The sequence below is a fragment of the Artemia sp. Qi Xiang Cuo genome, chromosome 14, assembly GCF_049724085.1.
Source record: "Artemia sp. Qi Xiang Cuo chromosome 14, ASM4972408v1, whole genome shotgun sequence".
In the NCBI taxonomy this organism is placed as follows: Eukaryota; Metazoa; Arthropoda; class Branchiopoda; order Anostraca; family Artemiidae; genus Artemia; species Artemia sp. Qi Xiang Cuo.
In genome coordinates, this window is record NC_142807.1 from 64,587,847 (window position 1) to 64,613,726 (window position 25,880).

General features: G+C 36.2%; 1 protein-coding gene across 1 annotated transcript in view; it reads left to right on the forward strand.

Annotated features, from left to right (window-relative positions):
* Positions 1-4,432, forward strand: part of FANCI (Fanconi anemia complementation group I) — a 164,382-nt gene extending 159,950 nt beyond the window's left edge. Inside the window, exon 17 of the mRNA XM_089099801.1 lies at positions 4,211-4,432. The gene's annotated coding sequence lies outside the window, so the exon portion shown is untranslated. The remainder of the gene's footprint in view (positions 1-4,210) is intronic.
* Positions 4,433-25,880: the final 21,448 nt, after the last annotated feature.

Sequence of the window (25,880 nt, forward strand, 5' to 3'; positions counted from 1 at the left end):
GATAGAACTTTGCAGTATAATATAACCTGTTGGTATAGTTTTTACCACTGCTTCTGACAATGGCTTCAAAGCTTCTGACGGTGCTAATCTCCGTCACAAGGCTTTTCAGCCAAGAAGCACAATGGGGGAATGGGATCAGCCTTCCTGTGCTTTCGTACACCCTTCCTGCTTACCTTTCTCAGATTTCTCACGGTACCCATTTAAAGCTGGGTCGACTCTGTCTGAGCTTACAGAGTCGCACCACTGACCCCCGTTCAAAACTAAAATAAATGGCCACACAAGGAGTGGAACCTTTACCCTTTTGGACCAAGATTTCCAAATTCAGTCCACCGTCCACTTGGCTTGGTATATATATATATATATATATATATATATATATATATATATATATATATATATATATATATATATATATATATATAAACGGGTGATTAGGAACCTAATAGGATTGTTTTGCGCCTTGATTATCTTTTTTTTTTTTAATATCCGTCAGGCTTTTAAAATCTGTATATATTTCGTATTGGACAATATTTCACAAATACTTGACGTTTTATTTAGAACTCCTCAAAGATACCAGTGATAATATGCCCTATGGACCCTATTTGAGACATTTCAGACCTTTTTAAGGTAAGTATAAAAAAGATGCGAACCCTATTAAAACTCAAACTATTTTAGCAAAAACTCATGCTGACTTCTATTGTTTCCATACTTAGATGGGAATAAAATAGAATCTCATCTAAATCCATAGATTATTTAAAAACTCTTTTCCCTGTAGGGCTGAAAAGGACACATAATATTAGTATTAATAATAATATGTACATATATGAGTATATATATATACATTTTCTTCCTATATATATATATATATATATATATATATATATATATATATATATATATATATATATATATATAGGTAATTACTTGGTAAAAAAAAGAAAGAAAAAAAACCGTCTTCCTAATTTAGTAGCTAAGATAAATGAGCACTAGAACAAAGTCTAGACCTTACTAATCCATCCAATCACTTAGGACAAAACAGTATATCCAACCCGATTATCCGCAAATCAAGTCCAAAATAGAGCAAAATCAGCACTAATAAGTACAAGTCATTGTCCCAAAACCAAGCCATAGCATCTTAAGTCTACAAAATTTTAAAGTTCCCCAAGTAATCACCATATATCAGGGCTCCTCAGATGAAAACTTATTGCCTATATAGGTTTCGACGCTTAAATTTCATTACCCAGGCAAAATGAGCGCGCCATGCCATAAAATATGGCATACCTCTGTGTAGTGACACCTTTGGAATATCTATGAACAAAAAAAAAATACCCAAAAATAAAAAATATACCCAAAAAAATTTAAAAGCTTCCTTAACCAACATTCACCTATCACTAAATCAAAGTAAACTCATCCCACCTCTGAAAGAATATCCTTCAGCTAATTTAACTCCCCTTATTTGCATAACACTAACTGTCAACCAAAAACTTTTCACTTTCGCTCAATTTCTACGAATTAATTTCCAAACATCCTACGTTATTCTTTACCTGCATGTGTCGCAACAAACCCTAAACTCCAAAATTATAAAGGGAAGATAAAAAATATTCATCCAACAGGCTACCCCAAAATATCATTCAAAATACCTTGATAATTTTTATTATACTTATTTAAAAGTTGATTATATTGAAAACAAAGCTTTTTAGGTTGCTAAGCAAATTTATTGGTGGAAAAACCTCTTACTATTAGCTTATTGCTAATTATTTGAAATCTACTTTTAAAATCGATGTAATTAGTACAAATTCTCGCATATCTAAATAGTTGGGAAAAATGCGTTGAATATGTTATATTCGAATGTATATTACTTTTAGGAAATGGGAAATTAACTATTTCAAAATTAAAATCATCTGTTTTATTATATATTCTAAAAAATAATGTATTATTAGGTGCAACATTAATATCTAAATCTAGAAAATGGTCATAATTGCCATTCCCTTTACTGGATTCCAGTTTTAACTCTGGTGGATATATCTTATTTGAAATCTCTAAGAAATCTACACAATTTATCACCAGGCCATCTAAATATCTTTTATTATTTGAAAGCAAATATTTTATGTTACTTGGATTCTTTTTATCCATCATAAAATCATATTCTAAATAGCTTTAGGCTATTTAGAATAATAATTCTAAATATTCTATTATAGGCTAAATATTCTAATAAAATAGGCTAAATATTCTAAACAGGTTCGCTATAAATGGACTAGCATTACCCCCCCCCCCCCCATAGGAATTCCAATACTTTGATTATATAGATTACCAATAAATTTTATAAAAGTATTAAATAGAACAAATTCTAGTAGATCGTGAATCATATCTAAGCTATAACATCTTGAACTAGTGGTACTGTTAAAGTAATTAGTCCATTTCGCCTTCTTATTATACTTATCAAATTTAAAAAAAGCCAAATTAGACAAAAGAAAAGCTTTCTTAATAATCTTTTTTAAATTTATAAATACTAATTTAATTGGTAGATTTGTATATAATGTAGTAAAATCAAATGACTTCACTCTTTCGGCTGACACTAAAGCCAGAAAATCTATTGCTTGTAATGAATTATTAAGACTCCAGTATGGATTAAACTTTTTTAATTCCCGAGCAATATGACTTAAATTTATTTTTAATTTTTCCTAAAATACATGACAGGTCAGTCGCCGCAACTCTGGTCGGGTATCTTGCTGCACCCGCAATAAAGCGTGGTTTCGGGGGATTTTTATGAAATTTTGCCGTCCAATATAAAAAAGGAAAACTTTTATCATTAGCATTAAGTTTTTTAAAAAGGATATCTTCTATTCCATTCAATAGACTATTATTAACATCTTGAACCTTTTTATATGTATTCCTTGTACTAAGCTCCTTTGTTAAAACATCACAATATAGCTTCTGACAAATTATTGCAAAATTATTGTTGACCTTATCAATAAGTACAATTACAAAATCCCTCTTTATATTAGCAATCGCTTGTTTTATCTTAGCATTATAAAAAATTACCTCATTATTACGATTATTTTTCATATTATATATCTTATTTCCAACCCTATTAATAATTAAATTTTTCCAATTCTAAAAACTATTTTTATTAATTTCTCTTTTTTGCACCAATTACCGATAAATAAATGTATATATATATGTTTATATATATATATATATATATATATATATATATATATATATATATATATATATATATATATATATATATATATATAAATATACAACATATATATAAATACACTTTTTTCATTTATATGTTTATAACTTGGATCAATCTTGTTTCCCGTGAGAAATATATTTTCTTCGTTTTCCTATATTTCGAAAAAAAAGTTAAAAAAAAGATATGCACATATTTGTCCTTGGTGTGTATAGTTTGATAATTTATGTCAAGTACCTCAGAGAAACGAAAAGTCCCGTTTTCACAAATCTTCCTTTTCAATCAAACATTTATCCTTTTTCCTACTGTCTAAGCAGTAGCTTAAACGTTTAAGCTACGGCCTCTCATATTGCCAGTGCTGTTGCTTTGCAAAGATCTTTTCTTCTTTTCCTTTTTTTGTTGATATTTTTTATGCCTGATATGCACTCCTTGTGACATCTTGTGATGTTAGAGCTCTTATAGACCACCAAAACTCTAATTTAGAAATCATGTCCTATCACGATTCACAGATCTTGAATTTTTAGAAAAGAATTGGCAGTGAGCCAACACTAGTATACGGTAATGCCTATTCCAATTTTGTCCTTCCAGTACCCCACCAGCTTTTTAGCACAAATTTTAGCATTCTCCGCCCTGTTCGAACCAGAATCAGGGAAGAACTTGTTATTTTATGACCAAAGTGGGCTGAACTCTCCCTAATCCTCCTGCCTCCAAAATTTTAGCAGACTGGTAGGCTTGTTCCATTTTATTGACATCGAAAACATGCAATGATTTCAATCTATATGATTTGATGCACAAAGTTGGCAATGACCCTCCCACACCAATCACAGCTCTCCTCACCAACCTTGTAGCAAAAGATAGAATATTGCACCTTGTCTGAAGTGGAATTACGCAAGGATAGTCTATCCTAATTTTGCACTGAAATGGAGGTAGGCTAGAGAGACCTTAAAATCAAACTTGAATCAAGTCTGCAAAATAAAGAATTTTTTATACATTTTTATTCTTTTTCAGGTCCTGTAATGATTCTTTGAAGTATCCCAAAGTTTAATGATTACAATTACTTTGTGCTTTTATTACTGTTTGTTTTGAAGTTACCAATGTTAAGTTCCGTTCTTCGAAAAAAATATTTTTTTAATCAATATTTGTCTTTAATTAAAAGCGTTTCAAAATTTTATTCGTATTGAATTTACTGCTACTACTTCTATGTACCTCTTGCTGTAAGTCGTTTAAGGCCAATGTTCTGCATCGCCCACTCTCTTCAGGGCTTAACTCATAGTTCCAAGACAATTTTTCTTGAAAATATCTTGTCTTCCAGCCATAACTGATCGTTGTGATTACGTGGTCTTAAGAATTCTAATGCTAGTTCTAAGATTTATCTTCCTAGTCTTCCAAACCTATTAACTCCGGGAGCTATCATCACGCAGCATCCCTATTCAGGCTTAGTGTAAATGAAGGGTGATTCAAGATTAATTTCTACCCCCGTCTTCCCATATCGTTTTTTTTTATTTATCTGACGAAACCTGGCGAGTTAGAAAATTTTGGCATTAAGCTCCACTAAGTGCGGCATCAAGCGCATCTTCTCGCCTGCCTATTGAATTTTAGGCATTAAGCTCCACTAAGTGCGGCATCAAGCGCATCTACTCGCCTGCCTATTGAATTTTAGGCATTAAGCTCCACTAAGTGCGGCATCAAGCGCATCTTCTCGCCTGCCTATTGAATTTTAGGCATTAAGATCCACTAAGTGCGGCATCAAGCGCATCTTCTCGCCTGCCTATTGAATTTTAGGCATTAAGCTCCACTAAGTGCGGCATCAAGCGCATCTTCTCGCCTGCCTATTGAATAACCCAGCTTTCCTCTTTCATTTTATTTCATGGGCAGTTATACATCACTAAACATTATTTTTTCAAGCAGCAAGTGAATAAACGTAATCAAATGAAGCTTTGAAATAAATTTGTATATTAACCGTTTATTTCGTATGGACTACCTTGATCTTTAGGAACGAATTTGTAGCCATGTCAAGGCTTCTGAAACTGAGAGTTCAATATGTAATTTTTTGATAATTTTGAATAGAATAGCTATCTCAGAATGTTTCTGTCGATGGCATAATGTCATGGCATATTCTTTTGTTTACTTGAAAAATGATTATTAATTTTTAATTTCGCTTTGAATCAGCCTTTTCTTGATTTTCTAAGACTATTGGTTCAAGATATTTACCCTTGCGGAAAATTAATAAGCACGTGATTGCTATCTTCTTTCTCGAGGCAACCATGCTTTTCTTACTTAACAAATTCGAAAGATCTGAATTGTTTTCAATATCAGTGTTAGTATTTTTACCAAAGCTATTCTTTTAAAAAAAACTTCGAAACAAACTTATAGTGTCAATCAACTAAAACAAAAAGAAATAGGGAAGAAAAATTTTCAACTTTGTAATTAGTTATGATTTCTCAAAAAATGCAAATTCACAATTGTTAGAAATGTTGCGTCGTTGAAAGAATAACAACCTAGACAATCAAATGTGCAGAATTCAATTGGATAGAAGTTCAAGATAATGAATATCGAATTCAATGTTATTAAACAAAATCCCGTCGAATAAATTTTTCTCCAACAACCTGGACCATCCACCGTGACAGAACTAATCCGAACAGCTCAAGTAAAATTCATCAAGACAGTTTGTGAGGTAATGATGATACTTAATGAATCTGAATCCAAAAAGTACTTTTTGTGCTTTTTGATGCTAAAACGATCATCACAACGAATCACGAAAGGAAACGAAGCAGAACGAAATCTGTGGTTAGAAGACAAGCGTTAGCGAGAATCACGACTAATAGCAAACGGAAATGAAGCGTAACGAAATTTACGGTTAGATGACATGCGATAAAAAGCATCTAATGAATCACAAATGAAAATGATGCACAACAAAATCTATGGTTAGTGGTTAGATAACAAGCGAAGTATCACTTGTATGAAACTCAATGAGAAACACATTCTTTTATTTGGTAGATATATTATTAATAACCAGCAAAAAAGGCTGACAATGCCTAAGCTTTCTTGAAAAATATTTATAATGTACTTTATATCGTATTTAGATGTTGCATGGAATATTGCTTGGTTTCATGTTGAAATCATTGTTTATTATATTTGTATGTCCCTGAATTTTTGGTTTGTAATAGCTTATGTTTAATTTATAATAAAGCGAATTATGTATGTTTTCTTATCAAAAAGACAAGTAACAGTGACAATCACGGTAAACCGCAAACGAAAATGATACAAAACGAAAACTGTGGTTAGAAGACAAGCGACAACGAGAATCGCAGCGAATCTTAAACAAAAAGGGTGTACAACAAAATTTGTAATTATCAGAATAATGCCGTCACAATGTTCGACGGCAATGATGTGTGGCACAGAATCCAGTACTAACCTACAAAGATGCCGTTTAATTACGCTAGTGGTAATTTCAAATCATTCGGACCCTTCAACGTTGCATGTATTTACTGCGGAGCCCTCTATTTCCGCAAAGAAAGAATAGCAAATAAACGTGATTCATTTAGAAATTGCTGCTTGTATAGTCTAATCGTATTGCCACCTCAGAAGTTTCCAAATGAAATACTTTGCGTTCTTTTGGACTTTCTCCTAAGTTGCCACGATTTATGCAAATTAGCTATTGCTATAACTCAAAGTCCTGTAAAAAATGAACCACTATTATTAATAGGGATTTCATCAAAGTGTCCAGGTTGTTGTTCTTCCAGGGACGTATCATTTTCAACAGTTTTGAATTTGCGCACTGTAGGTCGTCCTCAAGGAATATTTCAAATTTTAAACTCTTGATTTGATAGTCCTATATACATACAATAAAGAAAATCACTTATTCGCATTGGAAGCAGTGACATGTCTCCTATTTTTATCATTCTCCTGCTTTTTTCTGTCATCACTATTTTGGCACGGAAACACCGTAGAGAGACCTTTAAGAGCAAAGTTGAAAGGTGATTTTTATATCTAATGCCTTTCCTAAATGTTAGAGATATAATATTGAAATAAAGTATAATTTTCGACAAAAACTGCATCTTCAAATGCAAGATGATACCCTGTTGGGTATGATGTCATATTTTAAGTTTTCCTTCCTGGCATTTGAGCTTCTGAAACTCCTTACAAGCCCAGTTCAAAACTTCTGAATTTGTAAGTCAAAATGTCAAGAGGAAAGCTGTTGTTTAACGTGATTGTATTTCAAGTTACAATTCTCATGTTATTTAAGTCATTGAAGTTATTATGGCCTCAGCAAAAGCAGTTGCTCCCAAACCCGTGCAAGACAGGAACTAATACATCTTCTGAAGTTTACATGATCCGCCTAAGCCGGCTTAAAATCCGACAGCAAGAAGCACCATAGGCCTCCAGTTGTAAGAATTTGATTCTTGTTGAATTTATTACTTATTTACGGGGTTTGAATGTCCCTGGTATAACCTTGATTTATACCATCAATGTTTGACTGAGATGAACAGAGAGGATTGTTATTTTGATATCGCTTTTTTCCTAAAATCAAGTAAAACCAACATTTCTTCACAGCCATTCGAACCTTATTTCACTTAATGTTAAAACATATGAAAAATTAATATAAAAAACAGTAGTTCCTTATTACAATTGATTGCTCTTTTTGCAGCTAGCTTTACAATTTTTTGGGGCACAGCTTTATTTTGATCGGTTACTGATCCTTTTTTTTTCTGTTGAATCAATTCAATTTTTACCAAATTTTTTGCATAAGGTCAAATATACTTGTGTTTTGCTTGAACTATCTGGGACGAGTTTTACAGATGAAATTCCATTTGTTGCGAGAATAGAGAGATTTTTGCATCAGCCCTGAATCAACCCTCTTATCTAGAGAATAAAAATCTGTCCAGCCGTATTTTAGGTGAAAGAAGCCATAAATCCTAGAGGTCCAACGTAATACCATGATTTTTTTCAGGGATATTGCATAGACACTCTTTTGACAATCTGGATACACATAGTTTATTTAGATTTAGTTTTGCATACTTATCAACTTTCCCTGAAAGTTTCAACTTAATACCCTACTCCATTCCTGATATATTGCATCTGTGCCATTTTGACAACCTGGATGCACTTAAACTCTTTTCATTTAGTTCAGTAGTAGGAGCCATGGGCGTAGGGAGGGGGGGACAGCTGCCCCCCCCCCCCTAGACCTTCAAATTTACATTAGATATGGCTGAAAAACCAGATGGTTGAAAAAGCAGTTGAAAAAAGGCCCTCCATCACACTATCGACTGCCCCCCCCCCCATAGACAATATGCTGCCTATGCCCATGGTAGGAGCAGTAGTAGAAGTAGTATTAGCAGCAGTACCAAGTAGCCGGAGTTGTAGCTGCAAGTAGTCACAGTCCAATGCAACCGCAGTCGCAGTTCTATGTAACTGCGGTAGCAGTCACCGTCGCAAGTAGTTACAGTCGCAGTCGTAAGTAGCCGGAGACGCAAATAGTTGTTGCAGTTAAATCCACATGTAGATGCAATCGTAGTTCCAAGTAGTCACAGTTGCAAGTTTTCGCAGTTACAAGTAATCATAAACATAAGCAGCCACAGTCGTAAATAGTCACAGTAGCAGAAGTAATAGTAGTTGTAGCATAAGCAATAGTTGTAGTGGCACTGAAAAGTTCTATTTAATTCTTTCAACCATTCCGGAGGTATTGCTAATTCCCCCTTTTGACAAACAGCAAGCATATGATTCGTTTTGATTTTGCCCACCATGCTACTACTAATACTAACAACTCACCGCATCACCAAGCCGCCTGAGGCCGACACAGCTACTCACGCTTTTTCCCCATCCTAATCCATTCAAAGCCTCCCTCTTAAAAAACCTTCCCAGAAGGTTCCCATTTTCCTTAACCGCGGACGAACTGCTTTCCGTTTAGGCCTAGATGTTGGCCAAAAAGGACAATCTGTCACCCTTCACCTGCAGAACAAGTCATCCTTTCTCTCATTATAGGCTCTAGAAAGTGGGATTAAACCACACTTTTCGTAGACCCTACTGTTTGACAATTGGTCAGTCTGAAAAACAACTAGCAAATCTTCCTCCGTTTTACGGAGCGCCCATCCTTAATAATTGTATTTGACCGCTGTCATCACTGTAGCTTCTAATATTCTTATCTTGGTTCACAGACTTGTCTTCCTATTCTTCAAAACTTTTTTCAACTGTGAAAAAAACATCCTGAGCCTTGGCTATTCTACTTTTGACCTCTTCACAGCTCCCGCCGTCTTTACTAATAGTAGCCTACTACTATCAAGGTAAGTGAAGCTTTTCGTTATCCAAAGTCACCTTTTCATCTTCACTTATTCCTGGCCTTAGTGACTTTTTATCTTCCTATTCTTCAAAACATTTTTCAACTGTGAAAAAACATTCTGAGCCATGGCTATTCTACTTTTGACATCTTCACAGCTCCCACCGTCTTTACTAATAGTACTACCAAGGTAAGTGAAGCTGCTCGCTTGATCGATCTTTTCGTTCCCCAAAGTCACCTTTTCATCTTCACTTATTTCTAGCCTTAGTGACCTAGTCTTCTTGACATTAATTTTCAAACCTATTCTAGCATCCTGAACTCGTAAAACTTCCAAAAGGTCATTCATTTTGCTCACACTTTCATCTGCTCAACATACACCCCAACATACCCTGAAAGATTCATCTAAATGCAATTAGCCATTCCAGACATAATGCAGACATGCCCTTATGACATTAATATTAATTAGACATCCTCCTCAACATGCCCTGAAAGCTTCAACTTAATAGTTTCATCTGGTCCAAAGATATTGCAAATACGCCCTTATGATAAACTTGGATGTCTGTTGATTTTTTGGTTTTGTCTGTTGATTTAGTTGAATATTTCCAGTAACATGATATGAAAGTTTCAACGTAATACCCCTAGCTGCTACTCGGATATTACAAATATGCCCTTTTGATAATCTGTATACACATAGTGCCTTTTTATTTAGTTTTATACCTCTCAACTTCCTCTGAAAAATAAAACTTAATACCTTAACCTGTTCCTAAGACATTATATCCATACCATTTTGACAACCTGGATGTACATAAACTCTTCTGATTTAGTCCAATACTAACAGCAGTAGTTTTGGTAGTTTCCCTAAAAGTTTCAACTTAAGACCCTCAGTCATTCTTGAGATATTGCAGATATGTCCTACTGACAACCAGCATGCATATAGTGCCTTTTGATTTAGTTTTATAGCAGCATGAACTTTCCCTGAAAGTTTCACTTTATTCTCTATTCCAGTCCTAAAAACATATACCAACTAAGCAAATTTGACAACCTGAATGCACTTGATTCAACTCAGCCTTAGTAGAGGTCGCAGTAGAACTAGTTTTGATTTACTGTATTTTGGTTTAGGTCAACACTGCCCTCCCATTCCTTGAAAGTTTTACCTTATCACCCATAGCATTAGCAATTGTAGTAGTAGTAGTAGCATTAATAATAGTTAATAGCATTAACTATTATTAATAGCATTGGTATTAACAATTAACTATTAATAATAATAGCATTGGGAGTAGTAGTTGGACTAACAGTATTCACATATTTCCTTTTGGTTAAACATTCCTCAGCCTGCCTTGAAAGTTTCGACTTAATAATTCAAGTCGCTTCTGTGATATTACTGATACGCCCCTTTGAAAACCTGTGCGCACATAGTGTGTTTTTATTTAGTCTAACATCTTCCTCGGCAATCTCTGAAAGCTTCGAATTAATACCATAAGCCTTAGCAATAGTTGTACTTATAGTAGTAGCAGTAACAGTACGCATATGATGCCTTTTTATTAGTTCAACATCCCCCTCAATATGCCTTGCAATTTTCAACTTAATACCCTGAGCCGTTCCTAATATATTGCTTTTAAGCCCTTTATGACAACAGACATTCACATAGCTTGTTTTGGTTTAGTTCAAACTCCCACTAAACATTCCCTGGAAGTTTCACCTTAAAACATTAGCCTCAGTAGTAGTAGTATAGCAGTAGTAGTAGTAATATTATGTTCATACTGTCTTTTGGTAATTCAACACCCTCCTCAACGCACCCTGAGAGTTTCAACTTAATGCTCTAAGCCGATCCTGAAATATTGCTGATGGATCCCTTTTGGCAGACAACATGTACATAGTGTGTTTTAATTTAATTCAACGTGCCCCTAAATATTCCATGAAAGCTTTACCTTAATACCCTTACCCTCAGTAGAAGTAAAAGTTGTAGTAGCAGTAGAATTGGTAGCAGTATGCACATAATGTCTTTTGTTTTTTCAACATACCCTGCAAAATTTAATTTAATACTCTAAGCAGTTCCTGGGACGTTGTCTATACGTCCTTTTGACATCCTGCTTGCTTATAGTGGGATTTGATTTAGCTCAACAATCCCTCAATGCTCCCTGAAATTCTCACCTTAATACCCTTAGCCTTAGTAGTAGTATTAATAGCAGCAGTAGTAGCAGTAATAGCAGGAATAGAAGTAGTACTAGTTGCAAGTAAATATTGCCTTTTGGTCAGTTCAATATCCCCCACAACATGCCCTGTATATTTCTGCTTCAAATACTCTAAGCCGTTCTTAAGATGTTACTGGTACACCCTTTTTGACAATATGTATGCACATGGCGTTTTTTTTTTTATGTAGTTCAACTTCCCACTCAATATTCCCTATAATTTTTACCTTAATACCCTTTGACTTGGTAGTAGTCGTAGTAGACGTTGTAGCCAGAGCAGTAGTAGTAGTAGTAGAACAAAGTGTAGTAGTATGTACATATTGGCTTTTGTTCAGTAGAGTATCCCCTCATCTTGCCCTGGAAATTTCAATTTAATACTCTAAAGCAACTTCTTAGAAATGTTCATATGGCCTTTTGACAACCTGTACGCACATAGCTTCTTTTGATTTTTTCAACTTCCCCTCAATAGTCCATGACATTTCCATCTTAATACTTTTAGCCTTAGTAGTACTTGTAGCAGAAGAAGTAGTAGTAGCAGTAGCAGTAGTAGTAGCGTGCCTTTGGTCAATTGATCAACCCACTCATCATTCCCTGAAAGTTCCAACTTAATACCCTGAGACGGGTTTTTGACAACCTGTAAGCACATAGTGAGTTTTTATTTACTTCAACACTCCCCCCTGAAAGCTTAACTAGAATGTCCTTGGCCGTTTTGGACAACAGGGATGAAACATACCCCCTCCACTTCCAGATAACAGATACCATATGTAAATAGAAGGTTAAATGCATAACTTACATCCCTTTCCCCAAGAGCTGCGGGGGGAGGGGTCCTTGTCATACACCGAGGCAGTCATTGGACCTTACAACTATGCTAAACAGAATGGCTATCCCAAGATTTTATCAGATATCTTTGGGAGAAAGGGTCTTCGGAGGGAGGCTGGTCTCCCTCCAACCACCCTTGATTTAATTTCCAATCGAAGGAGTCCCTACCAAAGTTTATACGACAGCTCCTTCCATACAAATTAATTCAGTATTCATTTAGCTCTTGCCAAGACAAGACGTGATGTGAATTGCCTGCCTAGATAAACCGGTTTTAAGCGGACTATGAGTGCTGCAAGCGATAATGACAGGTATGTTTATTCGCCTGTTTTGAACTTTATCCAAGTGAATTTTAAAGCGGGAATTGACGGCGATATCATCATGAGTCATGCTGTTGATTTTTTTAAGAATTCGGCTGTTTCAACTGCAAAGATTGAACTTTATTCAGCTACAGTTCCAGATGACTGTTGTCCTAAGCGCGTTGGCAATAAAGCAATTACAAACAATATCAGAGATATGATTGATTTAATCCGGAAATATGGTTCTGAGAACATAACTATTCCTATTTATGTGATCCGACTTCCAACCAAAGTTCCTACCATACCGGCTGTAGCATATTAACGCTTAGCTACCAAGATTAATAAAATTGGCCGAACTCTAGAAGTTATTGATTCTAAGCTCACAAATTATGATATGAATTTCCCGGCATTACCTACTGTCCCCGCGAATGATAATCTAGCCACAGTTGTTATCTCGAATGTGCCTAAGGTTTTGAATAACCCAGCAAAACCTAGAGAGGTAATTGACAAGATCTCCGGTCATGAGGCAATTAGCAACATACGGTCGTCTAACGATAAACTTGTTGTAAGAATCGATAATGTGGCCATGAATGATTTTTGCAAGGCTGTGCCCTCAGTTTTAGCGAACTCTAAAGCCAAATTTATCGAAAAGAAATATTTTGGTCTATTAAAGGGTATAGGCACTGACTACGATATCTCTCGCCTTACTGAATACCCTGGAGTCTCTGACGTAACAAGGCTTGGAACTTCCCATGCACTCAGAATTTCGTTTATAGATGTTGCAGCGAAGATCAATGCCATTAAAACTGGATTGAAAGTTGATTATGAATTTTTGCGCGTTTTTGAGTATTTTCAGATCCCGCGTTGTTGCCATAGATGCCGTTCTCCTGACCACGTAGTTGCCAATTGCAGAAGCCCAGTTGTGAAATGCTCCCGATGCTCCGATCCCCACGAATCATCAAAGGACTCTCCCTGTCAGTTGTCCCCTAAATGCGCTAACTGTGGTGGATATCACGTGTCATATAGTTTGCGATGTCCCAAGTTGCGTGCTATTGCTACCAAAGGTATTGCCAAATGATATCTTTGCCTATCTCTATTTGTTCTTTTAATATTAATGGGACCAAAGATAAGGACATTTGTATTAATAATCTTCTTGATTCATTTGATGTAGTCCTTTTTCAAGAACATTTATTGCCGGCTGTGAGCGTAAATTTCCTTCGACGTAGCCCCGGCCACATGGTTTTTTCTACAAATGCCCGAAGAACTCGTGGTCGTCCCTCCGGTGGGTTGGCTTGCGTGCTGAATCGGAAACTCTCTTCCCTTTCCCCACAGTGTTACGGATCTGATGATATTTATTTAGCCGTCAGGATTGGTGATCTTGTACTAGTTAATGTTTATTTGCCGCATAATAAGAATAATCTTGCGCCATTCACCCATTTTGTTAAAGCATGCAAAAAATTGAAAAATTTGGTATTGGGTATTGAGAAACATGGTTATGATTGGTTACTAATGGGTGACATGAACTGTGACATGACAATGTCCTCCCCCCGATCCAATTCACTGCTCGAGTGCCTCCCCCTTGGTTTCCGGATTCTGACAAAAGATCTTCCATTTACTTACATACATGCCAGCAGCTCCCGGTCTAACCTTGACCACTGTGTATGCTCTGCTGGTGTTACAACTTCAACTGTCCACGTTGATGAAGATGAAAGAGATTATGATCACATACCCATATCTCTGTGTGTGTTAGTCACATCTAAACTAGTAATAAATGCTCCCCAGTCCGTAGAAAAAAAAGTGGTTTCAACAGCAAAATTGGAACTGATTTGATTGGCCTCTATATGTGGCCATGCTTGCAAGCCCGCTGAGTACCATCAATGGGCCTGATTACCTTCTTTGTTGCGGAGTTATCTCACCCAGTGCTCATTTGCAATTGAATACGTACTATCATCAAATCATTTTATGGTTGAAAAAAAACGAACAAGTAGCTGTCTCAATTGAACATATTCGGTCCAACACGCGAAAGTTTGTTTAGAATTATGACCCTCTTTTGAAAAAAGTGAAAAATCAGGCCAAGCTATGGTTACGTATTTGGATTGCTTGTGGGCGTCCCTCTCGTGGTACTGTTTTTGATATTAAACGTAAAACGAAAACGGCTTATAAAAGAAAACTGCGGTCCGTCCGTGAAGCTGGAGTTAATTTTCCAAACAGTTCGAAAGAGTGGAAGTTTGTGACTAATTCTTCTAAGTTTACTGATTATAAGAGTGATAATATTCCGCAATCAGCTTGGATCCAACATTATTCTAATATTTTTTCCCGTGTTAATTTCGCAGTACATAGCCGATATTTCCAACTCCTTGCCAAGTGCCTTCCCGAAAAAATGCAACGAAAGCACGTCCCTCCTGTGTCAGCTGATATAATTACTGATTCGATCAGGCGGCTGAAGTCTCAGTCTATTGATATTGATGGCATAAGTGTTTTTCATTTACGGAAAAATTCTCGGGAGCTAGTAAAACATTTACAGCTACTTTTTCCAATACGTCTTTGCTGTTCTTTAGCGCCTGATAGTTTCCTATGTGGTGCAGTTATCTCAATTGTAGAGAGAGTAAAAGATGTAAATAAATGTCATTCTTATAGGCCTAATACTGTTGCCTGCAATATTAGCGAACTTTCTGAATATGTGCTTCTTCCTTATATTATTGATTTTGCGAATTATGATGATAATCAGTTTGGCTTTAGAAAGGGGATTTCTTGTCAACATGTACATTGGGTGCTTGCTCTCCTTTTTAAGGATGCACAAGCGAAAAGTCAATCATTACATATATGTTCTTTAGACACATCTAAAGCTTTCGACAGTGTTGTGTACCCTCAGGCTTTTTATTCTTTACATCAGCTTGGTATAAACCCATCGATTATTTCTCTGCTAAGCTTTTGGTATTCGAATTCATATGTGAGATTGAAATCGAATGGATGTGCTTTTGGAAATATTCCTGTTAAATGCGGGGTTAGGCAGGGAGGAGTTCTTTCGCCTCATATTTTTAATGCTTGTATTTCGAGTGTGATTACTAAGATTCCCTCCAGTTTTTTTTTTTTGGTTTTTCGGAAGTGTCTTATTTAGCATATGCTGATGACCTCCTCCTGATCAGTTGTTCCAAAAGGAGGCTTAAACGCATTGTTAGCATGGTTTGATCTGTGCTTAGTGAAATAGGCCTATCATTAAATACTTCGAAATGTGAATATTTACTTTTCAACGCTGTTAATCCCCCTGCAACTCCCATTGCTTGTAACACCTTTATGGTACCTAGTATCCCTGTTATCAAATGGCTTGGTATTTCCATATGTGAATTCGTAGGAAGCATCCGGCGTAAATTTATTTGTGATTCGAAGGATAAGCTTAAAGCTGGTTATGCGAAAATAGTTGCAAACCGTGGTCGTTTTAATAGGCATGGTCTTGCTAAACTTTACTGTAGTTTCTGTGACCATGCGATTTTATCCGCTTCTGGGCTGTATCCGCTTTTTACTAAGCATGATCTGAAACAAATGAAGGTTAATTATTTTAGATACTGTAAGTTCTTATTATATTTGCCGCTTGCTGTGCGCAATAGGCGCCTTGTTGGTCGTTATGGTGCAACAGCAATTCTGTCCTCGCTTGAAACGGTGCAAGCGAAGATCAGTCAGGATGCTAGTTTTCGGTTGGGCCCACATCACAGTCTTATCCGTTTTTTTTATTAGCGATGATATTTGTGGTTAGATTGTCGTTGTTCTTTTTCTTTTCTTTTTTTTTTGTTGTTTGTATTAATCCACTATTTTACATTTATTTTAAATTGGGTTAAAAATAAATATTATTATATATGTTAGTGAAACGCAAATAAATAAATTTTTAAGACATAAAGCCCGCTTCGCTCTTTACATAGGCTGCGCTCCTAAAGAAAGAATAAAATGTCTAGGTGGAATGTTTGTAACAAAAATAACGATTTTTTTTTCTTCTAGCTTGAAAATGCCCAAAATAAGCTAAAATAAAAATACTGGTCAGATAGGTCGAAACCTACTAACAGGAATGAAGATCATTTAATATTTTATCATAAGACCAGTAGCTAGTCACCCTCCAATCACTTTTGACTCTTAAAAAGGGCACTAGAACTTCCAATCGAATGAGCCCCTTCCAAAGTTTATACGACCACCCTTTCCATAAGATCCTTATATGTTAACAAGGGAAAACTAGCATAACTTATAGCCCTTTCTCTGAGGGCCATGGAGGGGATTAAAGATCATATTTGGTAATCCATATTTTTCTCTTCCTTTCTAAACCTGTTTACTCCACTGCTTGTCACTCATTGCTACAATTTTTTTATACTTTTAATTTAACGCCTGTATTCTACACTTTAAATTTAGTACCCCCCAAAGAAATAGCCTTCTGCCGAAGGCTAATCTTGCATAACTGCCTAGCCATATTCCTTATCACCAAAATGTTTACACTCTTTTCTTAACAAAAAGTTTTCGAGTCTTTAATGCTTTTTTTCAAAATTACAATAGAAAAACGGTTTAAGTTTCCGCCTTGAATAAATACCCCCTTCCTGAATGTAACTATTGCGTGACTGCCAAGCCACACCCCTTTTCACCAAAATGTTTATGCTCTTTGTTTTAACAAAAAACTTTCCTAGTCTTTAATGTTTATTCAAAATTACGCTCGAAAAGAGGTTAAATTTTCTATGGAAATTTATCCACAGTCTTCTCTCGTTTTTTTTACACAATTCTTCTTATTTGTTAGGGGTTTTCGCAACATGGCTAGACTATCTTATTGATTTTCCTTCAAAACGAAAACTTGCAATTTTCGAACTTTAACAGAAAAGAGAACGTAGTTTTTGTTAATGCTATCTTAATATTTATGCTGACATTTACGATGTGACTCGGGAAACAATCTATTTTCCATAGACTAAAGGGATGAAGCTCTTTAATTTTGAGACTAAAGTTAATTTCGGTAGTTTTAAACATGTTACTTGGCATCTTTGTCAAACTAACACTCATTGCCAATATTCTTAAAGAATTATTCCATTTGATATGTTGAAATAATCCTTAATCAGTTGTCTCACAAACAAATCCGTCCAAGCCGAGTGGTTAGCATTAGGGTTGCCAACTGTTGACGTCCAAAAAGAGTGCAAATCAAGGCCAAAAAAGAGTGATTTTTGCTAAAAAAGAGTGCAAGTCAAAAAAATTGTATGCGCAAGGCTGGTTGTTCATCACCTCTTAGATATAAAAGTATGAAGGTCTAAATCGGGTCAAAGCTCGACAAATTTTCGTTGTAGAACTTTGAGAAAATTTTACTGTTTATTCCAAATTCTCAAACTTTTCTCCCAATTTTTCACATGTGTGTTAAAATTTTTTACTATTTATTCGGAAATTGAGTGCATTTCAAACGAAGAGGGTGCTAGTTGGTAACCCCGTTCCTTGAGTTAATTATACTTCAGACGAAGTTGCCCAGTACTGACGTTCAAAGTGAATGAAAACTGACACCCAAAAAGTGTGATTTTCACTCTTTCGCATCCCCTCTATGGTAAAAATGAATCCATTTCACACGAAAAGAGTGCAAGTTGGCAACCCTGATTAGCATGCTAGACTTGGAACTCTTTGTGAGAATTGTGCATGGATTTTTCCATGGAGATGAGGGGGATTTTTCCGTGGCGGTGGAGCAAAATTTTCCGGTATTATTTAAAAAAACACCAGAAATTAAATTTTTAAAAACAGGTGTTTTCAACTTAAAGTAAGGAGCAATATTAAAACTTAAAACGAACAGATATTATTACGTATATAAAGGGGGTTTCCTCCTCCTCGGCATCTCACTCCATATGCTAATGTTTGAATTTTGTCCTATTCTTTAATAGCGACTCCTGAAACACAGGGGTCGTTTAATTTAGAATAATATGAAGATTTTTTTTTAGTACTGAAAAACTTTAGTGTGAAGAGCGAGGTGTTGAGGAGAGGGAAAACCCCTTCATATACCTAATAATTTCTGCTCGTTTAAGCTTTAATGTTGCTTCTTACTGTCAGTTGGATTTTTTTTTTAATTTAATTGAAAAAAGGGACTACTGTACCTCCGTGCCACTCGTCTCGCCCTTGCTAAACAAATTTCCTAGATAGCTGGGTCTTTTAAATTTGTTCCGGACCTTTAAATTGCACTAGCAAGCGCTGGAAAGCAAAGTTTTCAGTTTAAGAAAGATGTTTATCATTCTCTCCAGAGCACCTTGACTATCATAGGCAGCGCAATAGCTCTGCCTAAGTAAAGAACGATGTTGGCACAATGTATTGTTGTTTTGTTTTTTTCTAGACCAGGGCACTTCGTATTGCAGGAGATATCGTAGAACCTTCGAAAAGGGTTCATTCGATTGGAAATTAGAATGGCTAGTATCCTTTTTAATAGTCGAAAGTGATTGGAAGACAACTTACACCAGTTCCACGCCCACCATTTCCCCAAAAACATCCAATCAAAATTTTGAGATAGCCATTTTGTTCAACGTAGTTGATTTCCAGATATAGATTATGTTTTCGAGGAGGACAACTCCCCCACAGCCCTCAGGGCAAGGGTTGTAAGTTATGCCCTGGGGGCATATAAGGTTTTGTAGAAAGCGCTGTCGTAGAAACTTCAAAAAGGGTTCATTTGATTGGAAATTCAAAGGGCTAGTGCCCTTTTTAATAGTCAAGAGTGACAGGAGGGCAACTAACCCCCCCCCCCTCTCACGCCCACCTTGTCCCCAAACACATTCAATCTAAATTTAGAGACTGCCTTTTTTTTCAACGTAGTTGAAAGTTCTGGAAATTAGGTCTTTGAGGATGACAACCCCCTCCAGCCCTCGGGGCAAGGGTTGTAAGTTATGCCCTAGGGACATGTAAGGTTTTCATAGAAAGCGTTGTCGTAGAAACTTAAAAAAGGGCTCATTTGATTGGAAATTGAAATGGCTAGTGCCCTTTTTAATAGTCGAAAGTGATTGGAGGGCAACTAACCCCCCTCCCACGCCCACCATTGATCCAAACACATCCAATGAAAATTTTGATATAGCCATTTTCTTCAACGTAGCTGAAAGTTCTGGAAATTAGGTCTTTGAGAATGACAACGCCCTCACAGCCCTCAGGGCAAGGGTTGTAAGTTATGCCCTGGGGGCATATAAGGTTTTTATTGAAAGCTTTGTCGTAGAAATTTGAAAAAGGGCGCATTCGATTTGAAATTCAAAGGGCTAGTGCCCTTTTTAATAGTCGAAAGTGATTGGAGGGCAACTAACCCCGCTCTCACGCCCACCTTTTCCCCAAACACATCCAATCAAAATTTCAGATAGCCATTTTGTTCAACGTAGTTGAAAGTTTTGGAAATTAGGTCTTTGAGGATGACAACCCCACCCACCCACCCACCCCCCACAGCCCTCAGGGCAAGGGTTGTAAATTATGCCCTTGGGGCATATAATGTTTTATTGAAAGCGCTGTCGTAAAAACTTCAAAAAGGGCTCATTCGATTGGAAATTCAAAGGGCTAGTGCACTTCTTAAATTGTCGAAAGTGATTGGAGGGCAACTAGCCCCCCCCCCCGCACGCCCATCATTTCCCCAAACACATCCAATCAAAATTTCGAGATATCTATTTTGTTCAGCGTAGTTGATTTCCACATAGAAAATATGTTTTTGAGCAGGAAAGTCCCCCAAAACCCTCAGGGCAAGGATTTTAAGTTATGCCCTGGGGGTATATAAGGTTTTTTATAGAAAGCGTTGTCGTCTTTCCTGAATACATTTTCCTGAATACATTCAATAAAAATTTTGAGATAGCCATTTTGTTCAACGTAGTTCAAAGGTCCAGAAATAATGTCTTTGCTGATGAAAATCCCCCGGTCAGCCCCCAGGACAAAGGTTATAAGTTATGCCCTGGGGGCATATAAGGTTTTTATAGATAGCGTTGTCGTAGAAAGTTCAAAAAGGGCTCATTCGATTGGGACTTCAGAGGGCTAGTGCCCTTATTATTAGTCAAAAGCGATTGGAGGGCGAATGCCCCCCACGCCCATCATTTCCCCAAACACTTCCGATCAACATTTTAATATTGCCATTTTGTTGAACGTAGTTGATGGGTCCGGAAATTATATTTTGAGTATGACAACCCCCAGATCCCTCAGGGCTAAGGTTTCAAGTTATTCCCTGGGGGCGTATTAAGGTTTTTATAGAATGCGTAGTCGTAGAAACTTCAAAAAGGGCTCATTCAATCAAAATTGAGATGGCTAGTACCTTTATAAATAGTCAAAAGCGATCGGAGGGTGAATGCCCCCCCCCACCCATCATTTTCCCAAACACTTCTGATCAATATTTCGATATTGAACACAGTCGGAAATTATGTTTTTGAGTATGGCGACCCCACCCCACACACAGCCCTAAGGGCTAAGATTGTAAGTTATGCCTTGAGGGGATATAATGTTTTTATAGAAAGTGTTGTCGTAAAAACTTCAAAAAGAGGTCATTGGATTGGAAATTGAGAGGGCCATTGTCCTTTTTAATAGTCAAAAGTAATCGGAGGGATAATCACCCCCGCCCCATCATTTCCCCGATATATTTCTGATCAATATTTTGATATGGCCATTTTGTTCAACGTAGTTGAACGGTCTGGAAATTATGTGTTTGAAGATGACAACCCTCCCCCCAAAGCTCTCAGGACAAGGGTCCTAAGTTATGCCCTTGGGATATATAAGGTTTTTAGAAAGTATTGTCGTAGGAGCTTCAAAAAGGGCTCATTCGATTGGAAATTCAGAGGACTAGTGCCTTTTTTATCAGTCGAAAGTGACCAGAGGGCAAATGCCCCCCATGCCCATCATTTCCAAAACACTTACAATCAAAATTTTGAGATGACCAGTTTGTTCAGCGCATCACAAAGGTCCGGAAATTATATTTCTGAGGATAAAAAATCCCCCCAGCCCTCAGAGCAAAGGTTGTAAGTTATGCCCTGGGGACATAAAATGTTTTTATAGAAAGCGTGGTAATATAAACTTTGGAGGGGGCTCGTTAGATTCGTAATCAGACACTCTAGTGCTCTTTTTAAGAGTCAAAGTGATCGGAGGGCAGCTACATCCCTCCCGCCCCAGCACACACGCGTCGTATTGTCCCGAAATGCATCTAATTAGAAATTTTTAGATAGCCATTCTTTTCATAATAGTCTAAATATCATATAACATGGTTTTGGGGTTGAAAAAAAAACAGAAAATAGGGGCAAGGGTTGTAAGTTATGCCCAGGGGGTATGTAAGGTTCTTATGGAAGGGATGGTTGCTTAACTTTAGAAGAGGCTCAGTCTTTCCCGCTGAAAAAGACTATCTCAATATAAAACGAACAGAAATTAATTTAAAAAAACTTTTTCCACAATATGTTTTTCGAACAAAAGTAAAGAGACTCCATTAAACCAAAAATGAGCAAAAATAGAATCAAATAATCTACCAAGCATACAACTACCACACACCAGTATCAATAAATAAATGAAACCAAAACAAACAGAAATTAAAATTAAAATAAAACTCAAAACGAGCAGAAATTAATATGAGTAGGGTTCTAAACCTCTATTCTTTCTAAAACCCAGAATATAATTTGTACTTTACTAAAAAATTCTTTTTAAATGTCTTTTCTTTTATAACTTAAAGAAATCAAAAATTAATTAAGATTTTAAGGAATAAATATCAGCATATATTAGTAAATTAAACTGACAATGCACATTCTTTTCAGTAAATTCATTTGAATTTTTTCAGTAAAGTACAAATTATATTCTGGCATTTAGAAAGCTTGGGGTTTAGAACCCTACTCATATTAATTTCTGCTCGTTTTGAGTTTGACTCTTATTTATTTTAATTTCTGTACACGTGACAGAATTGGGGACACGTGACATTTTTTTACCAAAATAGATATACAGCTAGGGAATGTTTCGTCTTATGTCATAAGTTTGCAAAATGTGTCCCTTTTTATTTCCCAAATTTACAAAATGTGTCACTTTTTTGCCCTTTTATGTCATCGTGTCCCGGCACATGGGTATGAGTCCTTTCGACATAAAATGTGCCGAGTTGGCAACCCTGACACAGATGGCATACGCTCAACTGAATAATACGCAAGCTGTATCCCAAATAAGTTGTCATCAATCAAAGTATAGCATTGCCAGTCGGCAGGGTTTTTGTGCTACTTTGGGTGGCAAAATTGTGCTACTTTCGAATAAGAAGCGCTAGTTTCCAAAAATTTGCCGCTCACGGCGGTTTGCGTCGCTCGCGCTAATACCAACATGCATTTCAAATTGAAAATATTATCTAATCTCCATGGGAAGGCGTGGAATCACCTCCGCACTGTTTTCCGCATCTTTAAGTTTTCCAATACGAAAAGTCGGCTTTAATCCTATATATCAACTGGAAAAATGTAATACTGATTTTACTTAGGTAGAACTGATTCCCTGCAGCACTTCCACTGTCATTGAGTTCCCCCCCCCCCGTTAAAATCTGCAAAAATGCAAATGTCGCTTATTCCATAAACTGGAAATTTGTCCCAAAGAGTACTTTCTTTTCATTTTTTTCTGTAGTAGTCTTTGTTCCTTCCGCGAAAAAGGGACGAAAAAAGAAAAGAGAAAAACGTCGTTCAAATTTGATTTTTTTTTTTGGGGGGGGGCCGTAAAAAGGGGAAGTAATCCTCGTCGGAGTTTTTCATCCAGTTTTGCCACAAAATGGATTATCTCGATTATTACAGTGCGTTTGGACACTTGGAACTTTTCTCTGAAAATACTGAACAGAATGCACAAATACTGCCGAACGCAGGTCACACCTATTGATGACCTTGTGGTAGATACAACTAATAGTCAATCAGACACTTTGACTCATTCAAATAATTTATTTGGCAAAACTCTAGGATATACTTCTACTGAGGTACATGGGACACAAAATTTAAGAAAATTATAATTTATTACACTCAAAACTAGTGGGCATGAAATAACTAAAATAGGGAAATGCCTAAATTTAAAGAAGAAATATGAGAATTTCGAACGGAAAAGTTGTTTTCTTGCTGGTTCTTCTTTGAATTGTAGTCGATCTTCAGAGTTATGCAACCTCAAAATTGGATTTGGACCCGCTTAAGACTTGCAACCTCCTTGGCTGTTTCACCATCTACGAGCCGACAAATTATAGCACCATCACGAAAAACTGGGCAAAAAATTACAGTTATGTCAATTCATCTATTTGTCACAACGTGACTCGATGCCATAGAATTAGATTTCCGAGAACTCTCGCCAAGATGTGAACTAGGGAAATAGTTTTTCGGGGTTAAAAAAATTGTTTGAAAAGGGAGGGCCTTACTCAAAAATCATTAGAATCTGAAATGTCATTATCAATTGCTCTATAGATTGTTCCTCCTCCCCTCCCCTCTAGATCTTGAAAAATAATATTTCTTTTGAAATTTCCTTAGAAATATCTAAATCAACACAGTTGCCGGTCCATCTAGATTTAAAAAACACCCCCCCCCCCTCTTACATTTTCTTCAATGTTCACATCCAGTTGAATGATTAACTAGCTATGGTCGATTAGAACTAGCCTACGATTTTATGTTTCTGTATCCGAGGCAACATAATAGTGTTGTCTATAGCTAAGAGCCATGCTTCTTTTGTGCATTACTTATTTATTTTTGTTTTGTTTAATGAATAATTATTAATTAGCCATGATTAGCTAGGACTATCTAAGGCTTTAACGTTTTAATACAGTTAGGATTAGACCCATTTTCCCTTTGAAAAACAATAATACGAAAGTTCGAATAATTTAATGATTGATTTTACTGTGCTTAAGTAGAACCTGGCCAATTTTTGCTTATTAGCAACTATTTAATGCCATTTTTAGATGGCACTAGTCAAAATCTAAAGGATAATAAAGTGTAAAATAAAGAGAAATTTGTATGCAGTCTTTAGTGTAAGAAAATACTAGAGTAAACCTAAAAATGGATAAATGCTTTGTGACCAGTAAGAGCGTCTCTTCCAGCTTTGCTAATTCAGACAGTTTGTCACAACTTGTACCTATGAACATGGGCGTCCATATGGGGGGGCTCCCGCCCCCCCTGGCTGAATGATACTGCCTTATTTTTATATTTTTGTTCTGAGATTTCTACTATATAGCATTAAAAATGTCAATTAGATGCGGTTTGCCCCCCCCCCCCTGGAATTCAGCTTATGGGCGCCCATGCCTATGAAGTCAAATTTACAGCTCCAATAATAAATGTTTTGAAAGAAATTATTTAATAGACGATGTAAAAGATTAAATTAAGTATTTGTTACTGTGAATGTCGACCGAGTCCACTAATTTTCAGGCATATCTTCAAAAAAGTAGTGAGAACTGGTTCTTTATCTGGTTCTCACTACAATTTTTGAAGATATATCTTCAAAAAATTATCCGTTGATTTTGAATTGAATTTATCAAGTATTTTGGGCAATAGGTTGCATCAAGACTGGGCTGGGTAATTGTAGACAGAGAAAAGCCAAGACAGATAGTCCAAGTAATTCATTTTTCTCTGCTTGAATTTAATTAGCTTTGCGAATTAGCTTTTTCATTCTTATGCAGGCTTTGATGGTAAAAGTTAAAGTTAGGTTGGGTTAAATTAGGTTATAAATCTTAGAAATGGGTTACAAACCTAACCTGTCACCATCAAACCTTGCATAAAGCTGAAAAAGTTGACTGGCAAAGCTGACTAAATCCAAGGCACTTTGGACAGTCACCAGTGAATGTCGACATTCACCAATTGTGGACATTCACCGTAACACATTCATACGTTAATTGCATTAAAAAAATATGTTGCAATGTGAATGTGAAGAAATATTGCATTATAGAAATGACCCTGACGAAACAAACAAAGTTTGAGCTTTTGAGAAAGCATTATTACTATTTTATAGAAAGTACGCTTTTGAGAAAGCATTATTACACTGTATTACTATTATGTTGACGAAGCTTGTAAACCATTATCACAGCTATTAATCGATTTGGGATGGAGATCGCTTTTTACTTGGTTGCAGCTGCTGCTGTAGCCATGATATACATAAGAGTTATGTCAGTAAAAACACATAGAAAAGTTATTCAAAATGTA